Here is a 23,386-nt window from a genome sequence, read left to right on the forward strand (position 1 = left end):
GCTGGATCCCTCTCAATCTCCCCATGGACTTAGCCAAGCTTTGGAATGAGCTCAAGAGCTCCCTCAGTGGCTCAGCCCCCATCAACAAAAGGAAGGAAGATAAGTTCGTTTGGGATCCTAATGGAGGTAATTACTCAGTCAAAGAAGGTTACAAAGCCCTCCAGGACATCTCAGAAGTTAATAATTGGCCCTTGTACAAGGCTGTTTGGCGCCCTGAATGCCTCCCCAAGGTTAAATTATTCAATTGGACTCTTATGCATGGCAAAATTTTAACAGCTGAGAACCTCAGAAAGCGAGGTATCCAGGGACCTTCCATGTGTTGTTTGTGCAGGCTAGCTGAAGAAACCATTACTCATCTTTTCATTGAGTGCCCGATTTCTAAAACCTGTTGGCATCTCCTCTCAGGCACAATCTCCTCAGAAATCCTTCCCCCTCAGATTTCGACCCTCCATAAAAACTGGGTCAAAAGACTCCATCAACCCAAAAAAGGAAATCTCATAGTGCACAGGATCTGGAACAGCATCCCTGCTAATCTGAGTTGGCAAATCTGGATTGCACGTAATAAGTGCATTTTCAATAATGAAAAACCTTCCATAACAGGCATTGTAGCTAAAACAATTGCCCTCATTGCTGAGTCTTTCGAAGCAACAGGGGTTAATCAGAAAGACATGGAGGTCGTGGATGAGAGGCTCAAGGAATGGATGAGAAAATTCAACATCAAACCAAGTCCATATGTCTATATCAGAGAAAGGAATGGCAGCCAGAATTGGAAGCTTCGTGGCACCGAAGAGGAAATCAATAACTGGTTAAAAAGCCAAAAGAGGCCTATCCTGTATTTCGATGGGGCCTCAAAAAAGAACCCGGGACAAGCAGGGGCCGGTGGGATCATAAAGGACTCGCAGGGGAATACTATGGTTTCATTCGAATGGGGATTAGGCCAAATGTCTAATAACAAAGCAGAGGCCTATGGCCTCCTCCTGGGCACGATTATCTTAAAGAATCTCGGCCTTCAAAACCCCCTCATCCTAGGAGATTCAGCCATAATAATCGCTGCCATGTCCACAGGGAGAGATTTTAATCAACTGGCCCTCAACAACATCAAGAACCGAATCATGGAGAATGTCAGAGCTTTAGGCGAGGTGACCTTCAAACACATCCTCAGGAACTTCAATAAAGATGCAGACCAGCAAGCAAATCAAGCGGTCAGAAGGGAACTGGGTCAGGTTAGAGAGAACAGCTCCATCTATGTCAGGGATATTCCGTAAGTATAAGCCTCCCGCCGTCCCAAGTCACTCCAGGCAGCCAAGATATCTTTCCGTATCTTCCCCAAGATTACAAAGCAGCACAATCGGGTTCCCAATCAGATCTTCTCAACCTCGGGCTTCAAATGCAATCATCGTTCTCAGAAATTGTGTGATCTCTCGTCCCTCCGAGGCAGACACTCTCTGCGTTATCAGAAAAGCCCATACTTCTCACATGAGTATGGACATCAGGGTAATCATCGCCCTTGACCGTGTTCTCCTTACCCTCGGGCATTCTCAGCCCCTCTCCATCTGCGCTATGGACCTTCGTCCCTCTACAAATAGCGGACAGCTCCCCATCTCCTCGCCAGACAGTGATCAAGCCTTAAGAGCTCTCTTAAACTCTTGGCGCAACTCGGATGCTCTTCCTCCTCCAAAGTCTCTGTTCTTCAGTCCTGATCCCAGGGTAAGGCTCTCTCTATTTCATTTGATTCTGTTGCTAATTAACAGTGGCTCTTGTTCATTTAGCAGCGCTCTCCCGAAGCTGGTGAGGCCCGCCCGCTTTCTCCTAAAGACACAGCTCTTCAGAGACCCCGATCCATCCAAATCGATCCTAGGCTCCCTCATCATCAGCAAGCTCTCTGGTTTCATTCTGAGAGCTCCTTCCCACCGTTTAAAGCCCCAGCACTTCTTCAATCTCGCTCCATTCAAAGTGGTTTCAGGCTCTCTAAACAGCAGCGCGCTCTCTGTCACCAATCCTCAGGCCACTTCGATGGAGGACAAGCAAGGCCAGCCATCCAACCAGGGCCCAAACAGAGACCCTTTGGGGAATCTCTTCAACAGCAAAGAATGCAATATGTGCATGGCACATACCATTATGATCAACAGTGTGAAAAAACAGCTGAAGGAGTTAACAGAGGACTACCATGCTGATAGAGAATCCAAACGAAAGAAGCTGGGAAAAAGAAAAAAGGAGATTGAAGACTTGAAGGACCGCTGCATCCACATGGAGGCGGTAATAGACCATATTCGCACTCTCACCGAAAACAATCAGGCAGAAGCATCGACTAGAGCCAGCGCCCAGAAGGAAGATTCGGCCACTCCACACTTTCCGTGATTTTATGCATTGCAAATTTGCTTGGTTAGGAGGATCCTATGTAAGGCAGTATAGCCGTTTATTTTCAGTCTTGCTTTCAATTAAGAGAAGCTACGAGGATTGCGGGTCTGCGTACCCGATTTTGTGCCTCAGCTCTCATACTCTCCCCCATCATGTAATAGTTCTCCTTTCAGAAAGTTTTTTTAATATATGAGTAGCCGACATTGTAAAAAAAAAAAAAAAATAGACATTTACTCTAAGTTTTAGTACGTATTGCCTCGATATGGGGCCAAATAAGACCTCCAAGTTGTTGTATTGGTTGAAATAATGAAAGGATGAAGCTCATGGGCAGATGAAAAAGTCTTTTATGAGATATAAATCGAAAACATTAAGTTAAATTGAGTTAGATTACTTTGCTTTTTGTGCAGGGAATAATGCAAAACTGAAAACCGATTACTATAGTCCCTGCCAGCCCTTTGGGCAGGGGCTGGCAGGGACTAATAATAGTAAAAAAATCAAGCCATCCATCTATAAATAAATATATAACTACTTTTATTCAATCAATAAAGATATTTTATTTAAAATAACTAATTGAAATTAAAAATATGTTTCAAGTGACACAACGGATTGAAAAGTCAGTGAAATTTATTGGGAGAAAAAGTAATTACAAGATCTGTCGGCGAAAATTGCAACGGGCATGGAATGGGAAGAGGGGAAGTGGCAGGCCACCAAACTGCGGACATGGGACCAGTGGGCGCACAATGTGGCTGTGAACAGAAACGTTCCCTACGTGGCCGAAGGATTGGAGCGATTAACGTAGCAGAGAGATGTATTTCAAATTTAATTTAAATAAAAATATATAATTATAAAGAATTATATTATTTAAAATATATATATTGTTTGAAGGGCAGTTTAATTTTTTATTAAATAATGGGAAATAAAAATTGGAGAGATTTAAGGTTCGTATTTCAGATTGTGACCTAATTGAAAATAAGTCATAAATCTCAAAAGCTTACTAATAATTATTATGTATTATTATTTGTCAAATGGTTGGATTCATCTAAAATTTTATATATATATATATATATATATTTTACTATCAAACAATTATTTTTGAAAAGTCAAAATTTCAAAATAAAATAAAAAATTCCCCCCCCCGAATATTCGAAAGAAGAATATTGCTTTGATCCATATCTGTAGTGTAACCCACTACGTGTCTATTTTAGATTGTTCAACCTGACAATATTAGAATTTCAAATCCGGAAATGGCTGAACGATTAATGAGGGTGAGAGGTTTACGTGGCAGAGCAATGTATTTCAAATTTTATCTAACTAAAATATATTTAAATATAAAGAATTATATTATTTTAAAATTATATCATAATTATTTTAGAATTAAAAAATTATAATCAAAATTAAAATTACTATCGGTTGAAAAAATATAAAAGGTCCATATCTGTAGTGTAACCCGATACGTGTCATTTTTTAGGTTGTTCACGTGGTTAAGAATATTAAATTTAGAATTTGGAATTTCCAAATTTAAAAAACCCCATTTAAAGGAAAATTATTTTGCTGAGTCCATAGAATATTGTATCAAGTATCAGGCAGATTTATTAGATGGCATCATTTCTTGGTGACTTAATCAGCGAGTCACACTTTAATTGAACCCAAATATCATAAAACTTAACTAAAATTAAAAATATTTTAATATGGTAAGACTTAACTAAAATTCTTTTAATGATAAGATTTAATCAGTGGAGGCAACTCTCAAAGCTCCACCACACAAATTCTATTTTCAAAAATATAAAAAATTTAAATTTGGGTTGATTTTACGAAACGAAACCAATTTAAAGCGGTAATCTTGATCGACGATTATAGAAATCTTTCAGATGAAATTATGTGTATCTGATATCAAATGAAGTAATAGATATTACATTTCTTCGAACCCTCCCGTTCGGTGCAGAGTCGTTATTTCTGATACGAAGAGTTTGAAATTCTTGTGGGAGGATACTCCTTCGGCCACCGCCTCTTTGGCAGCCGCCTTCAATTGTGTTACCTTTTTTCTTTACTTTTTGCCCTCTTTTTCCGCCATTAACACTTTAACGATTCTTTACACATCATCTCTCGCGACCAACCCGTTCTGTTCGATTCCCTGGGGTGCCTCCAGTGCCATCTCGATCTCATCCACCACAAACATTGAGTTGAAGTGCTACTCGGCGTAGAGAGGCCACGCAATCATGCGAACACCCATCGTCATTGTCTCCATCACTGCGTATCATCCACAGTGGGACAGAAAGCCGCCGTTGGAAGGATGACCCCGGATGCTCAACTGTGGCGCCCAACCCATAATGATAATCCCCTGCTTCTTCTCCAGCATGCGACCGTGGAATCCCTCGGGGAGAAAGTCGAGGACGGACGAGAACGCGTTCGAGCCGGCGTCCAACGGCCGCCTCAGAACCCACAAGAACTTGAATCCACTCACCTCGAATCCCATAGCCAGCTCCTCCGTCTGAGCAATGAATATGGAATTCTCGCTGCCCAAAGAAATGTAAAACACGGATGCTTCAGCCTGCGCATCAAGCCATTCCAAGCACATCTCCTCCTCCGTATTGAACCCCGTCTGGAGCGCTGGGGCAAACCTGCAGGGTCGGTCCTTAAACGCCTCGGGAGGGAGTAGCGGACCAATTGCCCTGAGAGTGCCGTTAATCTTCTGAAAATGCTCCACAAACTCTGTCTCAAACTCGTAAAAGGTACTGGCGATGGTTCTCCAACTCTGCTTGTTGCCTTCTCTTTGTCGCTTCCAGAACAGACACCTCGCACTCTCTGTCGTCGCCTCCAGAACGGATACCTCGCACTCTCTGGCGTCGCCTCTAGAATGGACAATGCCTTCAAGCCGGCGTCCGACAGCCTCCGTAGAACCCACAAGAACTTCACCCCACTCGCCTCCAAACCCATAGCCAGCTCCCCCATCTGAGCAATGGATATGGAATTCTTACTGCCGAAAGAAATGTAAAGAATGGCACCTCAGCCTGCGCATCAAGCCACTCCAAGCACATCTCCTCATCCGTATTGAACCCCGTCTGGAGCGTTGGGGCAATCCTGCAGGGTCATTCCTCAAACGCCTCAGGAGGGAGCAGGGGACCAATTGTCCTGAGAGTGGCGATAACCTTCTTAAAATGCTGCACAAACTCTGCCTCGAGCCCGTAAAAGGTATTGATTCTTGGCAGCCAATTTGAAGGCGAGGTGCATACAGGGCATGAGATGACCCTTACCAAGGGAATTTGTTGTGAATTCATTAACTCTGGTGCCAAATGCTTCAAATTTGCTAATGAAATTCAAATGTGTCGTCCTTTTGAAATTTTAAAGCCAAAACATTGGTAGTCCTTATGAAAGCTAGATTTTCAGTGGCGGTGTAATATCAACACAGTTTGAAGAACCAATTTCCAGCCAGAGTATTTTGAGAAGGTCTTATGCGTGACATTGTTGGCAGCCATGCCCTCAACGAAGTCGCACATTCACATATTTCTTCTTGTATGTCTTTTGACTTTCAATTTGTGACTTTAGCGAGCTTCACAGTGTAGTGTAATTTGTTTATTTTAGCCAGCTTCACCGTGCATGCCATACTCATGCTACAATTTTTTGGGTCCTTTCCAGCATTTTGTTGAATAAGATGTTTAATTCTGCAAGGATTTAAGTAAACCATGCAATAAACCAAGGTGTAAAGTTGTTATTACGAAGAGTAGATCAAGATCTCATGTTTCTAAAGCTTCTTTAAAAAAATTTGTGCGTATGATAGAGAAACTATTAAAGAAAATGAGCAGAATACTAAAAACAATCGATTAATTGGTCACTGACAATTTGCTGTGAATTCATTACCTCTGGTGCCAAATGCTTCAAATTTGCTAATGAAGTTCAAATGTGTCTTCCTTTTGAAATTTTAAAGCCAAAACATTCGCGGTCTTTATCTCATCATTTTGTAAGTTTCTTTTGTTGGCTACCCTGTAAATATTTGTGCTATGTTTTGATTAAGTGTCAATGTGCATATGTGCATGCAAGCAACGCATGGCTAAATGTAGGGAAGGTTGTTGTCCAATGAGGGGGACTAACTGGCCAATGCTCTTGAGGTTTGGGTTTGGTTGCTATAATTGGATATGCTTTTATTAGTATATGCTAGTAAGCCTCATTACACAATAAATAATAGAGAAAGTATTTGGATATAATGAGCAAGGACGCATAGAGAAAAAGAATAAAAACATGCAACATTCTGCTAAGACAATTAAGGATACTCGAACGCATGAAAAGATGAAGGAGCTTTCGGCTAAAGCATATAGTGTTACAATAAGATGTGTAGAGTAAGAGAAATTTATGATAGCTACATGTTCCTTAAGCTAATTTGCAAACCTTGGGAAAATGAAAATTGAATTCTCTGTAGCAATTTTTAGGTTTATATAAAATGAATGAATTACTTGAGCCACTTGGATGAGAATAAATATTTTTTCTATAAGTCAGATGTCTCACGTGCTTAGTAGCGATTGTGCTTCTGAGACTCGGTTTATGGGAATAAATATTGAGATTCCATTAATAATTGATTTTGATCCGTGTTATAGGGCTCTTTGCACAACAATAGAAGAGTTGCGGCAACAATTTGAAGATGAAACCCCGAATTCTGCCATGGGAGATTATGTTGACAATTTCATTAAGTTTTGTTGTTTCAAATTTCTTTCATGCTCAAGTCTATATATCAATCAATTAAGCAATAGGCATTACCAAACAACCTGTTGATCCAACGAAATTGTCAATGGCGTTAGTAGTGATTAAGGGGGAGCGTTGGAAAATTAATATTCAAGGGCGTTAGTAGTGATTAAGGGGGAGTGTTGGAAAATTAATATCAACCATCGCGTTAATTAGACTGACAACAACCGTACATATGGTACACCTTAACAACTACAGGTTGCAATTTTGTTTGCATACTAAAGGACTGGTCTGAGCAAAATTAAAAACCGACCATTCCGCAACACATCAAATAGTTAAATCACTTAATGAAATGTTGGTAAATATGTATGAGTAAACATTTACTGCGCAACTCTTACTTGCAGTCCACAACCTCTGGAATTTCAAAAAATCATCCATTTTGTATAATCGCCCATCTCATGTCTTAAATATTTTCTCTGTCATCTATTAATGAGTCAAACTTGTATGCTTTGATAAATATGAATGTAAAACGCATTCGCATTGTTGAGTGCGAGAGAGACTATAAGTCTGAGAGGTGAAGAGAAAATAGTGGAGCAAATTTTGGTGGGTGGGAGTCACTGTGTGTGTTACTCTGCAAGCCCTGGTGAAGTGTAAATCGGCATAAGAATTTTTATTTACGTGGTGAATGAGCCGCAATCTCATATGAATGTATTTCATGCCTTAAGAAATATAATCCAAATCCTTATTGTATTGCTCCAAGCTTTAACTCTATTTTACTCTATTTTGTCATGAGTAAATTTATTTGTTTCTTAAGCCTCCTCTATTTTGTCGGGAGTATTTTTTTTTTTTAAGCCTCTATCCAGTTGCAATTTTCTTGTCGCAACTGGAGATTTGACCTCTGCAACTAATTTGTTGAAGGAGACTCCTCTCCTTTGCCCCCTATAAAATTTCTAACATGGTATCAGAGCATGTTAAACTTTGTTAGTATAAAAATGAGTGTTTTTACTAGAAGTTAAGAGAATTGATTTTAGGGCTTTTTTGTGTATTTGCCAGGAGTGAGAATTTTTTTTACTATGAGAAATGGCAGCATCAAGCACAAGCTTGACTAATCCTCAAATACCCCAGTTTAATGGAAAAAATTATGACCACTGGGCTATAATAATGAAGAATTTGTTTTTTTCTCAAGACATTTGGGATTTGTTGGAGAATGGTTTTCAAGACTTTTTTTTCTTCTCAAGACATTTGGGATTTGGTGGAGAATGGTTTTCAAGAACGAGCAGATGCAACATCATACAATGCATTGACACAACCAAAAGGGGATTTCTTGAGGGAAAACATGGAGAAGGATGAAAAATACCTCTTCTACATCTTTCAAGAAGTCCATGAAAGTACTTTCCCAAGGATTGCAGCAGCAACAAAGTCTAAGCAAGCATGAGACACCCTCCAGACAGCCTACCAAGGCATGGAAAAAGTCAAGACAACAAAACTACAAATGCCAAGGAGGTACTTTGAGACAATTTGTATGAAAGAGTATGAGAATGTAAACTCATTCTTTACACATGTAATTGGATTGGTTACTCAAATCGGGTCTCATGGTGAGACACTTGAGGAAATGAGAATAATTGAGAAAGTTTTGAGAAGTCTACCAACAAGGTTTGATGCCGTTGTTGTGGCCATAGAAGAGACAAAGGATCTCTCACAGTTTTTAGTGGATGAGCTTCATGCGTCACTCATTTCTCATCAACATAGACTGAATAGCACAACAAGATCCTCATTGGAGCATGCCTTCAAGACACAAGTTTCATTTGGTCATGGTAGAGGCATAGGAAGATAAAATGCTAGAGGAAGAGGATGAAGCCCACATAGAGGTGGAAGAAGCAGCCCGTCAAGCTCAAGTGGAAGAGGCAGCAATCAAAATCCAAGTCAAGGCCCAAGCCAAAATAAAGCACAAGTTCAAAGGTATGATAAATCTCAAGTTCAATGTCATTATTGTAAGAAGTATGGTCATTATGCAAATGAATGTAGAAAGAAGCAATATGACATAAGTAATGAACCAAGAGTAAATTTCACAAAGGAAAATCAAAACCATGATAGCATGTTTTTGAATAATGAATCCATACACGTAAGGATAGTTTTAGGTAGAGGAGGAATGACCTGTTGTAGAGTTTTATGAACCCAACGTTTCGGACTACCAAGTGAGTCCATCATCAGGGGAGAATGCGTCAATAGATATTCTTAAAATCATAATGATGTATCCAAGAGCTAAAATTAGGGTATATATATAAGTTATTAAGCAAAAGAAATAAGAAAATAGGTCGCTCTTATCTTTTTATTTAATTAATTAATTAAATTATTTATTATTATTATTTAATTAATTTATTTATTCAAGGGGATAACTTAATCGAATAATTTTATTATCTATAGAATTAATTATTATGTTTATTAATTCTATTTTAAATAATTGGTTCAATTGATTCATTAATTTGTTTAAATAATAAATTAATTTTTTTGATTAATCAAATTAATTAATTTAATTATGTATTCATTATTAATATGTTTATTCATTTATTTACATTATTAATTTATTAATTTGATTAATTAATTCATTAATTAATAAGTTTACAGGGATATATTAATTACTTATTTTTCTATTTCTTGAATTAATTATTAGGTTTAATAAATTTATGAAAAATTAATTTTTTTTTTAATTGATTAATTACTATGTTTTACTAATTAACTAATTTTTGATAGTTAATTAAACGAATAGAATAGTTAAAAAATTTATTTTTTATTATTATTATTATTATATATATATATATATTAATAAGTTTATTAATTAAATTTAATGTACTTATTTCTTTGTTTAATTATTTATTTATTTGATTAATTTGTTTTATTTTCTTAATTTATTTATTTATTTTTGTTTTTATTTTATTTTTTATATATATATATATATATATATATATATATATATTTTAGTTTTAGTGAGTTATTTATCTATAATTTCTAGAGTTTATTTATTATTATTATTATTATTATTATTTATTTTTATTTTTTTTTTTTTTTATTATGAAGAATTGAGTAATTACACCTATATGCATTCTATTAGTTATTTTTTTTTTATGATATCAACTGATTATATGTGAAGAAATCTATTACTAAATTATGTTTATGATTATTAATTAAATGTATTGTTTAAGGAGGATATTACATAATTGATTATTTTATTATTTGGTTATTTTTACCTTTTTGTTTTTAAGGGAATATAGTTAATTATTGGCTTTTAAGGTTTCAATTAACGGTTTCCAGGTGTTGCTTAGTTTTAATCCATCATCCCGGTTTAGGTTATTCTTCCTTTTTTCTATTTCAATGGCTTCCTTGATTTTCCTTTTGAGATAGTGGTCTTCTTTTCTAACCAGTTTGACGTCTTCTATGCAGATGTAATGAGAGGAAGAGTGAACATGTTCAACTAAGGCTGATTTAGAGGTCATTTCTCTTCTTAGGTCAGCAGTGTGTTCTTTAATTCTAATATTAAGAGACCTACCCGTTTCGCCTATGTATTCTTTACCGCATGAGCAAGGAATCACATAAACACCTTTTTGATGTTTAGGGTTTATGGGATCCTTGACAGCGTTGAATAATTGTCTGATAGTATTAGTAGGGGTGAATACTACATTAATGTTATGTTTATTAAGAATTTTAGAGATTTTATCAGTGGTGCCTTTTATGTATGGAAGGGAGACTTGAGGAGTGGATAAATTTTGATTTTTAATATCTTTGTTAATCTTGTTTAGGGATAGGTGCATAGCTTTCTTGATGGTATTTCTATTGTAGCCATTTAGTTCAAACACCTTGTGAAGATGGTTAAGCTCCTCATTTAGATGGTCTGCATCAGATATTCTAGCCGCCCTAGTAGTTAAGGTCCTAATGATGCCAATTTTCTGTTTAGGGTGGTGATGGGAATTTGCACGAAGATATCTTTCTGTATGGGTTTTATTTCTGTAGACTTGGAAACCAAGAGACCCATCTCTTTTAGTTAGAAGGATATCGAGAAAGGGAAGTTGGTTGTTGTTTTCAATTTCAATAGTGAATTTTATATGGTCAGAGAGGCTATTTAAGTGATTGAGGAATAGGTCAAGTTTTTCTTTTCCATGACTCCACTTGGAAAATATGTCGTCAACAAACCTTTTCCATTCTTCAGGGGTGTAAGGAAATGACCTAAGAGCTTTCTGTTCAAAGTGCTCCATAAAGATGTTGGCAATTATGGGGGATAGAGGAGAGCCCATAGCCACACCATGAGTTTGTTCATAAATTTTACCTTTGAAGCTGAAGTAAGAGGATTTCAAGCATAGTTCCAGAAGATCCACAGTTTCTTTATCAGTGATGTTTCTCATGATCTCAATGGCTTCATCAATAGGAATCATGGTATAAAGGGATACAATATCAAAGCTAACCATAAGGTCTTCATCTTTCATTTCTATGTTATTAATCCATTGAACAAACGAATAGGAGTCTTTAATATAAGAAGGGGTATTGCCAGACAGGGGTCTGAGTTTTTTGGCTAAGTGCTTTGCCAAAAGGTAAGTAGGGGAACCTATGGTATTAACTATAGGTCTGAGAGGAATGTTAGGTTTATGGACTTTAGGAGCTCCATAAATTCTAGGAATAATGGAACTATTAGGAATGATTTTATTTTTTGTGACATCATCCAGCGATGATTCTTTGATTTTCTTAGTTACTTCACACATGATTTTCTCACTGGGATCTTTATTTATAATTTTATAGCATCCACTATTATTTAAATGTTCTTCCATTTTATTGTCATACTCTATTCTATTCATGATTACAGTAGCATTGCCCTTATCAGTTTTTAGGATGACTATGCTTTTTTTTTTTTTTTCTGAGGTTGTTTAAAGCACTTTTTTCTTCTCTGGAAATGTTAGATGTAGGCGGTTTAGAGGTTCTCGGAATTTTTGCAATATCTTGTCTGATTTCTTCACTTTTTGCTATATCTAGGTTTTTAATAGCTACTTCAATATTACTGATGACTTCCTCTATAGGAATTTTATTCGGGGTTATGGCAAAATTTAGACCTTTTTTCAAAATGGATTCAGTTGCATAATCAAGACTAATGTTTGATAAGTTAATGACTCGGGTTTTAAACTGGTAGATGGCCTGATGGTTTTATCTACATTATTGCTCATATCTACGCTATTCTCATCAGTTGATTTATACCTTTGTATTTTCTTAACCTTTATAGTTGGGTTGTAAGCATATGGAATAAGCGGATTTTGCTGCTTTTTTTGAGCTGTTATGGTGAAGGTGTCACTTTCATTTGCCACCATATCTTCATTTATATCCACGCTGCTCCATTTTATTTTTATACCTGTTCTGTTTATAATCTTTGAATCTAATCAGGCTTGCGTTTCAAGATGAGGTACAGATTGTAAGCCGGGTTGCATTATGGAGGTATCCTCTCCGTCTATCAAGTTTTCTCCCCACGCATCTTCACTTACACACCCACTATGTTTAACTACACTGTTTGTTATACACATATTGTTCTCATTAATTATGCTATTTAATTCAGAAATGGTGAGAAGAGGAACGAGCTTAGTGGATGAGGAGTTTGGTAGTATGTCATTAAGCGGATTCTGCTGCATTTTTTGAGCTTGAATTATGGTGTGGCCATCAAGATTACTGATCCTTGAACTGGAATAAGCGTGGTGTTTATAAGAGCACTGGTTATTCTCTTGAGCTTGAATTATGGTGTGGCCATCAAGATTTCAGATCCTTGAACTGGAATAAGCGTGGTGTTTATAAGAGCACTGGTTATGGTGTTTATAGCATGCTTTAGCTTGTAATATAGCACAAGAAAAACAAATTGTTGTATGGTTTCTACAGTTAGGATGTAGCAACCACGTGATAGGGAACATAGAAATGTTTTCCAATCTAGATGAAAGTGTGAAATCTGAAGTGACGATAGGGACTAATAGAAAATTTTATGTCATGGGAAAGGGAAGAGTTAATATCCTAACAAAGAAGAGCGAGAAAAAGTACATCTCAGATGTTTACTTTGTCCCTGGTTTGAAGCATAACCTCGTAAGAATTGGACAACTCATGCAAAAAGGCTACAATGTATTTTTTAAAAATGATGAGTGCACAATTTTGGATAAGCCTCCAAGTAGACAATTGATTTCAAAGGTTCATATGGCAAGAAATAAAAATTTTCCTTTAAATATAAGATCGGATTTGAAGGAAGAAGGTGCACAAGCACAACTATCAATGAACTCACAAGAGAATGAAAAACAAGTTGCAGCTATTACACAAGTGAACTACCAAGCAGATGTCAAAGATGAAAATTAGTTATGGCATTTGAGATTTGGTCATCTCAACTTTGGAGGTTTGAATTTTCTGCATAGGAAAGGGATGGTGAAGGGATTTCCACTCATAGAAAAACTAGACAACCTATGTGAAGGATGTATATTGGGAAAACAACATAGAGAGACATTTCCAGCAAGAAGGTCAATAAGGGCAAAGGCACCTTTGGAGATTTTCCATTCAGATTTATGTGGACCAATGAAGACACCATCAATTGGCGGTAGCCACTATTTCTTGACCTTCTCAGATAATTACACAAGGAAGTCATGGGTCTACTTCCTAAAACAAAAAAGTGAATTGTTTGAGCACATTCGCCAATACAAGGCTCTTGTTGAGAAGAAAAGTAGACACTACATCAAAGTCTTGAGGACTGACAAAGGTGGCGAATACATCTCAAATGACTTCCTTCGTTTTTGCAGGGAGCATGGAATTCAAAAGAAATTTACAACAAGGTATACACCTCAGCAAAATAGTGTCGAGGAAAGGAAGAATATGACCATTATGGAAATGGAAAGGAATATATTGAAGGAAAAGAATTTTCCAAATGATTATTGGGTTGAAGTTGTCACTTGTGCAACATATATCATGAATAGGTGTCTAACCAAAAGTGCTAGGAATGGGGTTCCTGAAGAGGCATGGAGTGGAATAAAGCATGGTGTCACTCACATGAGAGTGTTTGGATGTGTTGTGTATGCACCTGTTCCGGATGAGTTGAGGAAGAATTTGGATAGCAAGGGGGAGAAATGCATATTTGTTGGATATAGTGATGAATCCAAGGCATACAAGCTCTACAATCCATCAACCAAGAAGTTCATATTCAGCAGAGATGTGCAGTTCATAGAAGAGAAAACATGGGATAGAAGTTTAGAGAAGACAGTCAATTTGAAAACATGTATACCACATGAGGACAAAGAGGAATTGACAACAGCAAGTAATTCCTCAACCATGACTCCCTCTACTCCTATTCAAGCGCAACAAAGAAGGTAACAAGTAACACTGTCAACAAATAATAGGACAATATCACACAGTCAAGCAAGTGTTTCTCCAAGCATGCCGCAAAGTGAAACACCAAGTGACATGTCAAGCCCATCTTCTACAAGAATAAGAAGACCAAATTTAAAAATTTAAAAGAAATTTATGAGCAAGATGAAGTTGATTGTAGCGTTGGTCTGAATTCCTTATTTCAATTATTTTGTCATATAGATGACCCAATCCATTTTGAAGACGCAGTCAAAGAAGAAAAATGGGCTACGGCGATGGAGGAAGAAATAGAAGCAATAGAAAATAATGACACATGGGAGTTAGTGAACCTTCTACAAGGAAAAGAAGTCATTGGAGTGACGTGGGTCTATAAGACCAAGAGCAACGTTGAGGGGAAGATTGAAAGGCATAAAGTGAGGCTAGTTGTCAAAGGATACAAGCAGCGAGATGGAAGAGATTATGCAGAGACATTTGCGCCAATCACAAGGATGGAGACAATGCATACAATCATGTCGATTATAGCGCAACATAGATGGAAAGTGTATCAAATAGATGTAAAATAAACGTTCTTGAATGGAATGTTGAAAGAGGAGGTATATGTTGCGCAACCACCTGGTTATGAGGTAGAAGGACAAGAAGACAAGGTGTATAGGTTGAGGAAATCTCTTTATGTGATAAAAAAAGCATCACGTGCATGGTATAGTAGAATAAACGCTTATTTAATGGACACTGGTTTCGACAAATGTGACAGTGAACCTACTCTCTACATCAAAGAGAGTGATGGTAAGCTTCTTATTGTTGTCTTATGTGTAGATGATTTTATTTTTACAAGCAATGATGATTTCCTCATCAGTGATTTCAAAGAAGTCATGAAGAGTGAGTTTGAAATTATTGACTTAGGGTTTTAAGGTATTTATTGTGCATAGAAGTAAAGCAAATAGAAAATGGTATTTTTAAAGTAAAGAATGTAGCAGACATTATGGAGAGGTTTAATATATAGAAAAACAAGCTTGCACCAACTCCAACTGTCATGGGTTTGAAGTTGAGAAAAGCATATTGTAGCAACAATGTTAATCCGAAATTTTACAAAAGTATGGTGGACAGCTTGATATATTTGACCACCATTAGGCTGGATATAATGTATGTAGTGAGTTTGGTGTCAAGGTTCATGGAGAAATCCAAGGAGACACATTAGCAAGCAACAAAAAGGATTCTAAGGTATGTCAATGGGATAAAACAGTATGGTATTTTGTACACCACAAAAAATGATTTTAGGCTAGTTGGCTACACCGATAGTGATTGGGTAGGAAGTGTCGATGACAGAAAGAGCACGTCAGGATATGTTTTTCATTTGGGTTCTGGAGCCATTTCATGGGCCTCCAAGAAGCAACCAATAATGTCACTGTCAACAACAGAAGTTGAATATGTCACCACAACAACAGAATCATGTCAAACAGTTTGGTTGAGAAGGATGTTGAGGGATCTTTGCCATGACCAAGAGGTAACAACAACTATTTTCTGCGACAACCGTTCCGCAATTACATTGTCAAATAATTTTGTCTTTCACAAGAGGACCAAGCAAATTGATGCTAAATATCATTTTATTAGAGAGTTAATTAACAATGGTGAAATTGTGTTACAACACTACAGGTCACAGGAACAGGTTGCTGATATTTTCACAAAGCCATTGGCATGTGAAAATTTTGTTTATCTTAGAGACTTTTTGGGAATTGTCAATGGCGACAGTTTTGATTAAGGGGGAGTGTTGTAAAATCATTCCCAACCACCACGTTAATTAGAATAACAACAACCATACGTATGGTACAACTCAACTGCAGGTTGTGATTTTGTTTGCAGGTTGAAGGATTGAAGATCTAAGAAGAAGTACAAACTGACCATTCCGCAACACATCAGATAGTTAAAGCACTTAATGAAGGGTTCGTAAATATGTATGGGTAAACATATATTGTGCAACTCTTACTTACGGTCCACAACCTCTGCAAGTGTTGGCTTGTAGGGGCCTGACCCAGGTTCGGAGTTAATTAGCCAAAAAAATTCTTGTACTACTGGCCCTTTCGGTAACAGTGCGTGGAGCGTGGATTGATGTCTCACCCGAAGTAGTATGGGGGGGTGTTGGAACCAGGTTTCCGCACCCTAGAGATGTCTGAGGGGTTAAATTGGTCCAATTGTTAGTCACTTCGCGCCCTTCCCTGCCCTGATAGACTTGCCTTCGCGCAACCCTGCCCAGGGGCTGTGGGGCTTCCCCGCTGCTGGATCAGCACTCTGTGCTATTTCCCTAAGTCAGACCCGAGATCTTACTTACCTTGCTACACCAGTTAGTTATCTTTGAATAATTGGATTCCTTGCGTTACATTTATTGATACAGCACATTCATATGAGTTCGCGCAACAAATAAATAGTACACTTGCAATTTATACCCAATAATACATTAAACAGGAAATGATACACAGGAATATGATAAAACTTCTCTTTATTGATGCTTCCAACGATTACAAACTCGACCTGCCCTGCGCACTCAGCTGCAGGGGTCCGTGCACTCAGTTGCGGACTACTAGGCCTCTTTGCATTCAGCTGTAGAGCCTTCTCTTACTCTATGACCCAAAGACACACTTTACACTTCGACTCAATCTCTTAGACTCATCATGCTTCTATTATTTTGTTAGCTATTCGCTATCTTCTATACTTAGAGCCTTGCTCTATTTATACAATCCCATGGTCCCTGGACCATGGGTAGGTCTATCAAACTGACATTACATTACAAAAACAAGGGCGGACAACCCTATGACTCTATTATGTCTTTGCGCTCCGCGCCCACAACTTGCAAAGCTTTTACAAAGGACTTGCTCAAAACTTGGGCTTTAAGCCCCAAAACATGCCTTGGGGGGATTCCATGCCCAACAGCAAGTTGAGAAAATCATTTATTTTGTATAATCGTCCATCATGTGTCTTAAATATTTGCTTTGTCATGTATTAATGAGTCAAAGTTGTATGTTTTGATAAATATTAATGTAAAATTCATTCGCATTGTTGAGCGATAGAGAGGATGTAAGTCTTAGAGGTGAAGAGAAAACCGTGGAGCAAATTTTGGTGGGTGTGTGAAAACAACAGTTACTGTGTTTTACTGTGTGTTACTCCGCAACCCCTGGTGAAGTGTAAATCGTCATAAGAATTTTTATTTATGTGGTGAATGAGTCGCAGTCGGATATGAATGTATTTCATGCTTTAATAAATATAATCCGAAGTCTTATTGTGTTGCTCCAAGATTTTACTCTGTTTTGTCATGAGTAAATTTCTATGTTTTTTAAGCCTCTGTCAGTTGTGATTTGCTTACCACAACTGGAGATTTGACCTCCGCAACTGATTAGTTGAAGGAGACTCCTCTCCTCTACCCCCTGTAAAATTTTTAACATTTCTGAGGTAATAATGGTGGAAATTTCCCAAATTTTATAAAAATTGTTTCCATTTTCTCTAGCGGTTGAATTTTTTCTTTATTATCAAAGTATTTCGTAGTCATGATTTTTGTTTTAACCGATCAGAATAATTCATTTAACAAAAAATAAAATACACGAGGTTTTGATGTATCCTTCCATTAATATAAACATAAATAAATTTCAATGATAAAATTGTGTTTCTGAAAGTAAATTCTATATCCAAGAATGCTTTTTATATTGGTCGTCCAATGTTATTAATGTGAAGTTGAAGGATCCTTAAACTCACTCAATGAAACTCACTGTTGAATCCATATTCCATGAAACTCACTCAAAATTTAGAATCTACCTCATTGGATGAGATACATTCCATAAAACAACAATATCAGAAGATAGCCATAATAACCCAGAAAAAGGGTCTTGAATTGTCGAATCAATCAATCGAGCCATAAACCACACCAAGCTAGGTTTAAAGCAGTTGAACTTTTCAGCTCAATATCATTCCCTGTGTTCTTTTTTGGATGTTAAACAATCAAATTTAGCTAGAAACATGCATTTGTTACGAGGAAATATAAATTATGGGTAAAATTATTATAAATTTTACTTTTTAAAAGTTTGTAACATATTGTATCGCTTGTTACAGATGTTTTAACTGCTAACTTCTGGTTTGAAATGCTCACAACATCTACAGGAGGACGTCTTCCCTTCCCTTTATATGACAGTGGATGCATTTGCATGGTTGGCCCTTGTTGTACCTCTTGCGCAGATGTTGTAACTGCTAACTTCCGGTTTGAAATGCTCATAGCATCTACAGGAGGACGTCTTCCCTTCCCTTTATATGAAAAATTTGTAAAGGAACTGGAGAATTAATCTCAAACCTCCTCTGTTTCTTCTATTCAAAATCTCACCTAGTTTAGTAGTAATCTTTGGCGTTTTTTTTGTTATATTACTTTTTGCACAAACTGTGCTGACATCCAGCACAAAATTGATGAGTTCAACCTCTTTAGTGTAATGGACTTGGTGTAGTTGTTACCAGGTCCAGACTAACCTCTTTCCCAACGACATCCAACACAAGATCGATGAGTTCAGCCCCTTCAGTCTAATGGCCCTTGGTGCAGTTGTTACCAGGTCTAGATTGGCCGAAAACAAAGTTGTTAGGCTGAATATCTGACCGTAAGTGCCTAATATCACACTGTCCATGGTTTTGGGATCAAGGTCCATGACAACAGCCCCCGGAACAAACCTCAACCATCCCACCCTGTAAGAATGCCACCGTTACGACCTCGCAATATTACTAGCCACATTCCATCAAACAAACAGTGTGAGACTCTGCACCTTCTCATGGACACTTTCTGTTCTTCATCCTCCTTTGTCAGACGTCACACTTGTTTAGACTAAAGGATGAAGTAATGGTACGGATCCCAGCCGATCCATTATGTTTGCCAGAAGGTGGGGCCATTATGTTTGCTAGAAGGTCGTGTCACAACGGTCATTTCATGAAGGGAATGAGGCAATAGTCCAGATGGAAAATTTTATTTAGCTAGAAGGAAGAAAAATTTTCATTATCTGGAAAGGAGAAAATGAAGTTATCCCATTGGCCAGGGTGAACAATGTTTGCCCACCCCAAGCCAGCAAAGAAAACCCCTTCAGCATAAATATATATAGAATGTATAGCTATAATTATAATATTGATAACATAAGTTGAATAAATATTTTAATATTACATTTAAAATTTTATATATATCTAATTATTTATACAATTAAACTATGTTATTAGTCCCTGCCGCACGCAAGGCAAGGACTATTGTAATCGAAATGGTGTTCAATACCATTAGTTTCAATGATTCATCACGAATATAACCAATGTTTTCAGGCACGATTTCATTTTCGACAGTGCAATTCTTTTTTGCCAACTTATTTGGCCTCTTCCCAAGGTGAGAGGCTATAACAATATGTTATATTCATTTTTATTCACTTTTTTTCTTCGCATTTTGAAATCATTAAACTAATGCTAACATTAGTTTAAAGCATTAAATGTTATTCTTTATGACTTGCGTTTTGACAAAAGTGTTTTTTTAAACTTCCATGCTACCATGCAGTACCGCTACATGTATGTCTGCCACGGATTCTACATGTATGTTTGTGATAGATTCTGTGGCACGTGTCATCATACACTTCCTGCACTACGATTGTTTTTCCAGTGCCCCCCACTAGAAGAAATTGGAAGAAACTGGAAGAAGAACACCTGTAAGAACCCTGCATTGACAAACACTTGGAAAAACACCTGCGTTGACAAGATAAGATTTATTTTAGATACATGGAATAGAAAGAGGAGTAGCTTAAGGGAGGAACTGGGTGAATGCTATAACGATCCACACAAATGGTGTAGCAACAAAATGTTGTAGAAAACCACGCAAATGGTGTAGTAACCTGATAACGAAAGTTTACCCATATAATGAAAGCTTACCTATGTGTATAGCATATTCTACCTATTTGATAGGTTATGGCGGGTATGATTGAATTTCCATTCATTTGAGAAGTGTTTGATAAGGAGATTATGATTTTTGCGATGGAGTAACAAGACGGTCCAGCTCCGATCTAAAGCATCTACACCGCCTTGAACTCGCTTGGGAACAGAGAGTCCTCGCAACTATATGTGACTTGTTTTGATCCTTCACCTCATGCGACTTTTTCCCTAACTGCTAGATTTGGAATGGAGGATGTAGACTTTCAAAGAGAACCTACGCTTGGAAGAAGGTTGAGCAAGGTCCTAGTTGTGCCAACTCTATTTCTACTTCCCTTGCTTGCTCCTATGTCTAGTGATATGTCATATTCAAAAAATAGATTAGTGAATTAATCGGGTAACCTGCTTCTTTGACTTCTCTTTCTTCAACCTCTATTGTTGCTACCGAGTAAACTGCTAGAATATGATAAGTAAACATCTGAGATGTGTTTCTTCTCTCCCTTCTTTGTTAGAATATTGACTCTTCCTTTTCCCATGACAGAGACTTTGTTATCGGTTCCTAATGTCACTTCATATTTCACACTTTCATTTAAATTGGAAAATATTTCTATGTTCCCTGACATGTGGTTAGTGCGCCTTGAATCTAGAGACCATACATCACTTTGCTTTTCTTATGGTACATTACAAGCTAAAAGCATGCTATCATGGTTCTGATTTTCCTTTGTGAAATTTACACTTGGTTTGTTACTTATGTCATATAGCTTATTTCTACATTCATTTGCATAATGACCATAATTCTTACAGTAATGGCTTTGAACTTGAGATTTATCATACCTCTGACTTTGTGCTTGATTTTGGCTTGGGCCTTGACTTGGATTTTGATTGCTAACACTTCCACTTGAGCTTGAAGGGCAGCCTCTTCCACCTCTGTGTGGGCTTCTTCCTCTTCCTCTAGCATTTGATCTTCCTCTGCCTCTACATTGACCAAATGAAACTTGTGTCTTGAAGGCATGCTCCAATGATGAGTTTTTTGCCCTATTTAGTCTATGTTCATGAGAAACCAATGATGCATGAAGCTCATCCACTAAAAATTGTGAGAGATCATTTGTTTTTTCTATGGCCACAACAATGGCATCAAACCTTGCTGACAGACTTCTTAAAACTTTCTCAACTATTCTCCTTTCCTAAAGTGTCTCACCATAAGACTTGATTTGAGTAACCAGTGCAATATTATGTGTAAAAATTGAGTCTACATTCTCAGACTCTTTCATACAAATTGTCTCAAAATCTCTCCTTAAACAATGTAAAATTTGAAATGGGAACTATAAACTCAAAATTCACTCTAGCCAAAAAATCCCCCAAAAACATGAAAAATCAACTCGAAAAATAAAAGTGTTGATGCTGGAATAACACTTTTTTTTCTATGGTAAATTTTCAACATGTTTTAAAAATAGCTGCGAAAACCAATTCTTTATGCAAAAATTGTGCAAAAAACACCTTGATAACGAAAAGTGTTGATGTGTTGATGTTGAAATAATATCTGTTTTTTTTTTCAACATTTTGAAAAAATAGCGTAAAAGATTTTATCATGACTTTGGAAAACATTAAAATTTCAAAAGATTAATAAAAACATAAATTTAAAAATAAAAGCAAAAATAAAAACAATAAAAAAATAACAAAAAGTAGAGAAAAATATATATTAAAAAAAAAACGACAAAAAAATCAAATATATAAAAATGACAAAAAAAATTCACATGTATAAAAAAATAAAATAAACCTAAAAATGGCAAAAAAAAAAAAATCCAACCATAAAAATGTTAAAAAAGAAAAACAAAATTAATCTATAAAAATTTAGAATTAAAAAATAAAATATATATAAACGAATAATAACAAAAACATGTTTTCAAAAATAAAAAATGATTTTTTTTATAAAAACTATAAAAATAAATAAATAAAAATACAACAATTTTAAAAAACGATTAAAAATAAAATAAAAATAAAAAACCAACCCAATTAAAAAAAAAATAACTAGAAAATTAAACCAAAGAAATGAAAACAAAAATAAAGACAAATTAACAAAAATTAAAAAAAAAAATTAATTAAAAATTTTACAACATTAATATTAAATCTTTTAAAAAAAGTTATTAAAAAAACGTCAAAAAATAAAAATAAAAATAAAAAAATAAAAAACAAAACAAAAAACAAAAAATTCTAGGGCAAGGCTAAAATCCGATTCAGAATCAGATTTTAGCCTCCACCCACTCAAAAAATAAAAAATAAAAAAATAAACAAAAAATTCGAGGGTGGGGCTGAACTCTGATTCTGAGAATCAGATTTCAGCGTCGTCCATTTAAGGAAAAAAAATTGGAGGGCAGGCGTGAAGTCTTATATCGGACTTTAACCCAGTCGAGGGGCCCAGAGGGCACGGCCCTGGGTGAGTGGAGCTGCACATAGCTACACCCCCCTCCCCAGGCCCCTAGGCGGGGCTAAAATTTGATTCTCAGAATCGGATTTCAACCCCGCCCTCTAATCTTTTATTTTTTATTTTATAAGTGGGCGGGGCTGAAATCCGACTCTAAGAATCGGATTTCAAGCCCTCCCTCCAATTTTTTTGTTTTTTGTTTTTAAGTGGGCGAAGTTGAAATTTGATTCTCAGAACCGGATTTCAATCCTGCCCTCCAATTTTTTTTTTAATATTTCTTTTTGTTTTTTAAGTGAGTGGGGTTGAAATCCGATTCTCAGAATCGAATTTCAGTCCTGCCCACCAATTTATTTATTTTAGTATTTTTTATTTATAAAATTTTAATATTAATTTTCTAAATTTTTTATTTATTTATTTATTTTTTGCCAAAGAAAAAATCGATTTTTTTATTAACTGAAATAAAAAGTTACATAGTATATGCATTAAGCATTCATTTTTGTTGCATGATTTGCAGATCATAGAGCCCACAGGATGTAAGATATACTATCTGTCAAAGAAAACATGAAATGAGTTGTTCCTGAAATCAAGAAAACAACAAGAAAAGAAAAAAATGATCCAGCTGGCTTATGCTTTCCTGCACTTCTTCTTCTCCACTCTTCGCCA

General features: G+C 36.4%; 1 pseudogene; it reads right to left on the reverse strand.

The window, feature by feature from the left end:
- Positions 1 to 4,267: 4,267 nt before the first annotated feature.
- Positions 4,268 to 5,329, reverse strand: LOC149146484 (scopoletin glucosyltransferase-like; annotated as a pseudogene).
- Positions 5,330 to 23,386: the final 18,057 nt, after the last annotated feature.

Source organism: Pinus tabuliformis, chromosome X (assembly GCF_031772625.1).
Source record: "Pinus tabuliformis cultivar Carrire ecotype Pingquan chromosome X, CPIR1, whole genome shotgun sequence".
NCBI classification, from domain to species: Eukaryota; Viridiplantae; Streptophyta; class Pinopsida; order Pinales; family Pinaceae; genus Pinus; species Pinus tabuliformis.